This window comes from Aethalodelphis obliquidens, unplaced genomic scaffold, assembly GCF_003676395.1.
Source record: "Aethalodelphis obliquidens isolate GAN/ISIS:26980383/991018 unplaced genomic scaffold, ASM367639v1 scaffold3, whole genome shotgun sequence".
NCBI lineage: Eukaryota > Metazoa > Chordata > Mammalia > Artiodactyla > Delphinidae > Aethalodelphis > Aethalodelphis obliquidens.
In genome coordinates, this window is record NW_020837947.1 from 37,553,086 (window position 1) to 37,560,717 (window position 7,632).

The window sequence follows — 7,632 nt, forward strand, 5'->3', positions numbered from 1 at the left end:
GATCCAGAGCTAAGATGAAGTCGGCCTCTCCCAAATACCCTGTACTTGTAGCTGCCCTCTTACACTCCTTACTGTGTCCAGAGGATTCTAATTGTATTTCATGGGGATTGGCTACTTTCCTATTAAGTGGCACCTGTAAATTCCCTGGTTGAAGCAACTCTTTTGTTTAGCTAGCATTGCTACAGGTGCTTTGCATCTATTTTCCTTCTTTCTTTGTTCTTTAGTATTCCTAATTCCTGACTCCTTGGAGCTTGTTTGTCAGTGTTGATGGCAGGGAATAGAAGCACTCAGTGGTTTGTTTTTTGTGTTTTGTTTTTCACTCAATGTTTTTAAGCAGAAAGGAATTCAGTACCAGAATTCAGGTGCTTACAAAATTGTTCTGGAGTGAGAAGTTAGAGGTCAAGTGCTACTGCCACCTCGTGGTCAGGAAAGTGCTGCACCACTGCCAACCTCACAGAGGCATTTCACCCACATCTATTTCAATGATGTAGACAGACAAGGAAGCTCTTGCACGTGGCACATCTGCTGCATTCTGTTTATTGACCTGCTCCACTAAATAAGGAAGAATGACCCCCACATCCTTCATTTTCTAAACTCTAATGAGGACATCTCAATGGTGGAAGCTAATCTCATCCAGAAAACTAGTTGCAAGGGCATCTGAGAAATGTAGTTTTTAGCCATACAGCCCCTGTGATTTAGGAGGTGGGGGGATTAAACAGGAAGAGAGTAGAACATTCCACTGAGGTGCCAGATGACAATACCTAACACAGATTTATTTGTTACACTTTCACAATCTCAGAAGCTATTTGAGTATCCTGAGTCCACACCTGACCTGACACATTCTTTCTGCATTTCCCTCTCATGTCTTTTCAGTAAATTCATGCATTTTAAGAAGTGGCAGCTAGCTATTTATAATTTTTTAAATTAATGATAGTAGGTTAGTATTTTCACTGCTGGTGAAATATTTGCATTGTTGTTGATGCTTTCTGGAATCCTTAATTTTGACAATGACTCTACTGAGAATTTCAGGTCCCATGGCCAGCCGACATGGGAAATGTATTCATTAGTAAGATTTTGGAACCTCTTCCCTTAGGGCACCCATAAAACCTGCCCTCTTTGCTCAGTCCCTAGAGCTGGTCCCAATCCATTATAGTGTAATACAAATTAATTTATTATTTTGTGGTCACGAAATTGTAAGCACTACTTTTCTATCCTGAAAATAATAATGTACAAAATAAAATGAAATTAATTATTCTTTTAATATTTCTGGAAGAGTGGATTATTTATAAAAATGATAATAAAACCATCCATTTCAAAAGTGACAAAAAAGTTTAAAAATTCTTTGGAGTCAGCCTCCAAAAACCTTTTGTCCTGGCCCCTTCTATGTTTTAGTCAGTAGGCACAATCTCAGAACTGCATCCCTTCCAAACTCCAAACCAATAATTGAGAAAATAGTTTAAAGTTCCATTTTTGGAACTTGCTATTTATATGCTAAGTTTGAACTATAACATGGAATAAAAGTTCTTTGAAAATGTCCCCAACATTGTATATCTCATAATAATTATGTTCTGATTTCCTGTTGTTTCTTCCCTTGCCCATTCTTTTATCCTTCTTCCTCTGACTCTCCTTGTCTCACCTTTTCACTGTAAAGATTTAAGATGTTTATTTCTTTTCTTCAACTGATATTTTTTTGTTTAAAGGAGATTTCTCATTGCTCAAATAGTCTTTTTTTTTTCCAGTAAATTAAACACTGCTACAAAGCTGATTTTTTTAATAAGAATAGAGCTTTTACTGTAATTGTACAGAATGCCATGGTAGGAACGTTATTTAAAGCAAAATATTCAAAATATTCAAGATATTGTGACAGGGCCAAAAGAGAGACCAAAGAAAAAGTGTATATATATATATATATATATATATATTTTTTTTTTTTTTTTTTTTTGCTTCTGGGGAATGAGAATTTGGTGTTACTAATGGTACTGATTTTTCACTGAGATATACTATACACTCTTTTTTAATGAATTCTTGCTAATTAATATCAGACAGTGTAAACCACAGAGGATATAAAGTGAAAAGTTTTAATCAGCCACTGAAATTAAAAAATCCCATATTTTTAATACAGAAAGTTTCAGGAAGATGAATACTTGTTTGCTTTATTAAATATCCAAAATATCAGTAACATCTAGATGCAAATTTAAACATCCATTATGAACTAGTTGAAAACTGTGCCACTTACCAAACTACAAACAATATAATGAAATGACTCTGGGGTAATGCATTTTTTGGTAACTTCTCCTGAAAAAAACAAATGCCCTCATTTCAATAATAGTATGTTCAAATGTTCAAGGATATTTTAACTTTTTGTTAAGTGGTAAGGTCTAAGTTATTTGTGTAAGCCATGGGCCACCGTGGCATGTTTATAGACTGAGTATAAAAGAGAGGCACAAGAACGCAGAGTTCAATGCTAAATGTTTTAAAGGCAACCCCTTCCTTTTCATGCTCATGCCAAGTGCTGTGTGTGACACAAATTGGCTTTTTATTGTTATATTGTGTGTTACATGAAAAACTGATGCTATAATAGCAATATTAAATACACCGTTCATTATAAATATAGCTTATCATCGGGAAAGATTTGGATAAAGATTCAATATTTATTTAGTCCTACTTTGTGTCAAGCACTAATCTCTTTTACATGCATTATTTCATTTATTTCTTTCAACAGTGTGAGTGTGCATTGGAAGGAGGGAAAATTATAGCTCATTCCAAAGTGATTTTATGGCATTAGGATTCCAATTAAAAAGAAAAAGTCCGAAAGATATCACAAAAGTAATACTTGTTATCACACCAGAAATTGTTGTCTCATCTAGCAAGAAGCAATAGATTCTGACTGGGCAGATGCTGTTCCCATGCCTCCTAATGGCAGTTATATACTGTGGACACCATCGAGGTACAAGCTGTGTTTGCTGCCTGGGCACTTTGGATTCTTTGCTCCCAGGCCCCAGAGGAAAGAAGAGGAGTCACCAGCATGGGAAACTGACACTGATCCCAGGATGAGGTAGGGCTGCTCTTACAAATGGGAGTCAGCCCCACTGTAACTGCTAATGGACAAGTGCGGCAACACCAGACCAAGAGGCTAATTGTCAAGAGCTTACTGCCTTCAGAAATGAAGGTTTAGGTCATACCATGTACACAACACCATTAACTGGCAAGGTGATATCCCGGGATGAGGGGCTTTTGAAACAAATAATGGAGGAGGAAGAGAATGGGGAACAATGGTGGCCCCCAGATCAACTGCAGAGGCTGGGGCTATCTATTCTTCTTCTCACAAACCTCCCTATTCAAAATTCAAATTATTGACATTGTTTAAAATTTTCCTGAGGAAGAGAGGCCCATGGGGACAATGGAGGAGATTTCCTTGAATCTGTGGGGTGGAGCAAGTGTGGGCCGTGGAGGCCGTGAGAGCACACAGTCAGGCCTGGGCCGCGAGGAGCAGAGCTCACAGAGAGCCCCAGCTGCTGTGTTCTGACATCTGTTGCCCCATTTTAATGGAAGCCACACTCCCCACAGGCTGCTCCTGCCAATGAGAGAGAGTGGCAGGGACTCAAAGGCAGGTCTGTTCCTTAGAGAAGCAGGAATCCTGGGACAGCAGCCTTTGGCTCCTGAACAGCCTTGTGGAAATTAACTTTCCTTTGAACTTCAGTCTAAGATGTTTCCACCCAATTGCTTCCTTCCTGTCCTCTCTCCTCACTCAGGGTCAGATTTGAATCCTGATCTGATGGCTCTCCCAGCCTCCCTTGGATCCCTCCCCATTTTCTCTCATAGCTTGCTTCTCACAAGGCCCGGACAAACACAGACACTTACTGGATGAAAACTGCCCACTTTTTCATTGAGCAGCTTTTGCTCATGTTGTGTAACGAGCTGACAGCACAACAACCTTATCTTATAAGGCTGACAAGCCTCAGATCTCCCAGAAATTAATCAACATTTCAGGCCTGTTGATAAGACCTTTATAGTTTTCGCTGCTCCTGCAGATAATTGTCTTAAATTCTGGCTCATTTCTTTGTTCAGTTCACTGTGATGTTGAGAGGAAGAAGCAGGTAACAGTGTTTGGGGAGGAAAGTAAGAGGTTGAATGTTGAAACTGAACACTGCTCTTTTAAATCTTTACCATTAGTTCCAGCAATAAGTTAAAGTTTGTTTGATTTTAATTCTCTTCTTGACTTACCATAACCATTTTTTACACATGCTTGTTACATGTTTTCTTTTATTTCTATTACCAAATATATGTTTATTAATATCAGTACTATTCTTCCCTAAATTTGGACTCATCTCCCCCTTTAACTTTCTGATTACCAATTATATCAGTCATTCATTTAACCACATTTATTGAAAATCAACCTCATACCAGGCAAGGAAGGGAGAAGAAGAAATGAATATCAGGTAGATTTTAATCCCATACATTCTAGAGCTTTTTCATAGCTAGGAGAGACTTAAGGGGAATAATTCTGCCCATTTTTCAGCATGCCTCCTGTTTCTGCCTTTGTTTATCTATGCTCTGTTACCCAGGTCATGGGACCCTTCAGAGAAGGACATGCAACCACATAAGAAGTATAGAAAGCTAACAATTTTGTATATTGGATGAGAAATGAAGGACAATTTATGTAACTGCTACATAGAGCTTGCTATAGTAAGCATATTTTCCCAATCAGAACTTTTTTTTTTTGTAATCATGGAAAACTGCTTATTGTGAGCACTTATTACCCAATTGAAATGATTTCTTTTAAGGATAGAGTGTGATTTTGAGTTTTATCCAATTGGAAGCTTATCATGAAGCATGATTGCCTATCTTGATGCATTATATACAATCAGAAAATATATGTTAATTAGGAAATTTTGTTCAAGTATGTTTATGAAATGCTTGGTTTAGAAGACCTTGCATTCAAAATTGAGAAAGACATGCTCTCGGGGACAAGGTCTAAGGCAAAAAGAAAAAAAAGTAACATCTGTCCATCAGTGTTCCTGTGAACTTCTGTCTTTGCTTTTTGATCGACTTTTATTGGCTTCAAACCCAGATTTGTATCTTGGAATCTGATTTTCACATTCATCTTATAGATAGGATAATTCTTCTTTGCCAAATTGGTACCAGACTTAAGTCTCTTTGTTGTATTTTATTGAGCTTTATTTTATGATAGCTCCCCTTAGCTCCCACTCTTGACCTGGCTGGTCCCTTTTTTTTTCAAAATTAAATTATTAAAATGTGTAACGTACAGTAATATTCTCCCATTGAGATTCTACAGTTACTCTTTTACTATACTGGATTTACCACATACATGTCCCTCTACCCATCCTACAATTTATCTTTTTTTGGGATGCATTTCAAAGTTAGTTGCAAACATGACACTTCAGCATGCATATCATTAACTAGAGTTCAATAATTATTTTCTATTTAATTCTTTAGAGATAAAATTTATATACAAGGAAATGTTCAGATCATCAGTGTTTCATTTCAGGAAAATTTTGACAAATGCTTTGACCTCTGTTACCTAAATCCCTGTGGGCATATTTCTTTCTTAAACTTATAGTAGCTAACAGCTCATAGCTCACAGACACATTGACATATGACTAAATTTAGCTGGGGCAAGAAAACACCTTATTGGGAGATAAACTTGGTTTAAAACCAGGGTCACCTTATGGCATCTTGACGACTAGCCCTAGCTATATATGACTATGTCATATTGTCATTTGTCCTTCAGCATAGCAGTCAACACCTCTTACTCCAGACTGTGAGCTCAACATTGACAGAAAAAATCTCACTCATCTTTAATTCCAAACATTTAAGAGGAGATAAATAAATATTTTATACTTTAATAATAACCATAAGTTGCATATTGATCTACACAAGAAATCTGTCCAAACTGATAATGTATAAAAGTATTGTTTGCTTTCCAAATATTTTTAGTTCCTGAGATCAGATAGCAAGAGTTTTTAGGCCTCAGCATTTTATATATATAAATTTCCAAAACCTGTATGCTCCTTAGTTCCTGAATACATATTCTACCTGTCCAAATGCTTAAATTTTTGAACTATTTTGACCTCTAATATAGATCAGAGAATCAAAGTCTCACCCAGATGAGAGTATCTGCAAAATACTGGTCTAGAGTGGTTTGTCAGCCTAATAACCACAGGTAAGAGAATCTTATGAGAAAATGACTATATTCTCCCACTGAAGGATAGCAGACCTGCTGCAGGATAAAAATGCAATTCCAAATTTCTGTGGAGTACAGTTTATTCGACAGGAAAGGATCAAATGATGGTAGAAAGAAATAGACTCTTAGTATGTCTGGGAGTTTCCGTGAGAGCCGCTTCCTTCATCCCAGCAAAGGCTTTTCTTGACATGTCCTTAGCAGAGGTGTCACTGGGGGTAACAGACACCCCCTGAGAGTCACTTCTGGATTTTCTTAAGCACATGAACTAAAATATACCATTTCATGTTTTCAGAATCACGTGTGTTGCAATTACTCAGCTCCTGAAGTGCTCTGCCTCTTCACTATACCACATGCTCACTAGTTCACAGCTTTGCACCTGCATCGTAGCATTGTATCATGCCCTCAGGTGATCCGTCACTGGCCTCTACTGGCAGTAACCTCCCTAAGCCTCCTGCAAATGTTCAGAAACATAAAACAAGGTCATGCCTAGAGACTGAAATAAAGGTGAAGGCAGATCTTGGCACTGTACACATTCATGATAGGAACCAACCAAACTTTTCTAAGAAAGAGGCAAATGAGGCTGTCAAGCCTTAAGTTGACCAAGTCTAACTTAAACCAAGTTAATAAAGCTAGTAAGGCTGAGAGCCTGGGTTACTCAGCAGGCTTATGGACACAGACTCTCGCAAAGCCTTTTTGCAGTCTGATTCTGATGTACTGGATTCTGTTTAGTTGCCTATAGTAGTCTGTTAAGGGTCTTTCCTTCTACCTGCTGTGATATTTGACACTTACATGATCACTAATCCATCACTGAAATTCCTGGCCTCTTGCAGATTCCAGCTTCTAAGAGGAGCATGTCCTATTGTACTGATTGACTTTACATGCTCTGATATTCCAGATAACTTCTTTCTATGGTGCTTCTTTCATCTTGGTATTTTAATAGTTACCAGCCAGGATTGAAGTGAACCATAATAGATTCCTATATCCATTCAGTCATCCCAATATTTATTGAGCATCTATCACATGTTATGCCCTGAACTAAGATCTGGGACATAATATTGAATACAATTTGGCTTCTATTCAATGACATAATATGAGAGGAGAAAAATATTCAAAAAATAATTACAGTATTGTGTGATTAGTGTAAAAATGGAGATACGTATTAAAGAAGAGTGGGAATTAATCTCCTTCACTTGGATAGCAGTGGAAAATGGCAGAGAAGGCCTACAGAGAAGACATATAAACTCTGTCTTTAATGATGAGAAGTTTGTACTGCTGGGAATTGTGGGTAAGATGATAAAGCACATTCCAAGAAGTTAAGTATTAAAAACATGGTATGAAATTATAGGATGGATTAGAGGAATCTTAAATAATTAGAATGTCTAGATTCATGCTACCACATGGCATTGGTGGGTGATGAGGTTGGAAAA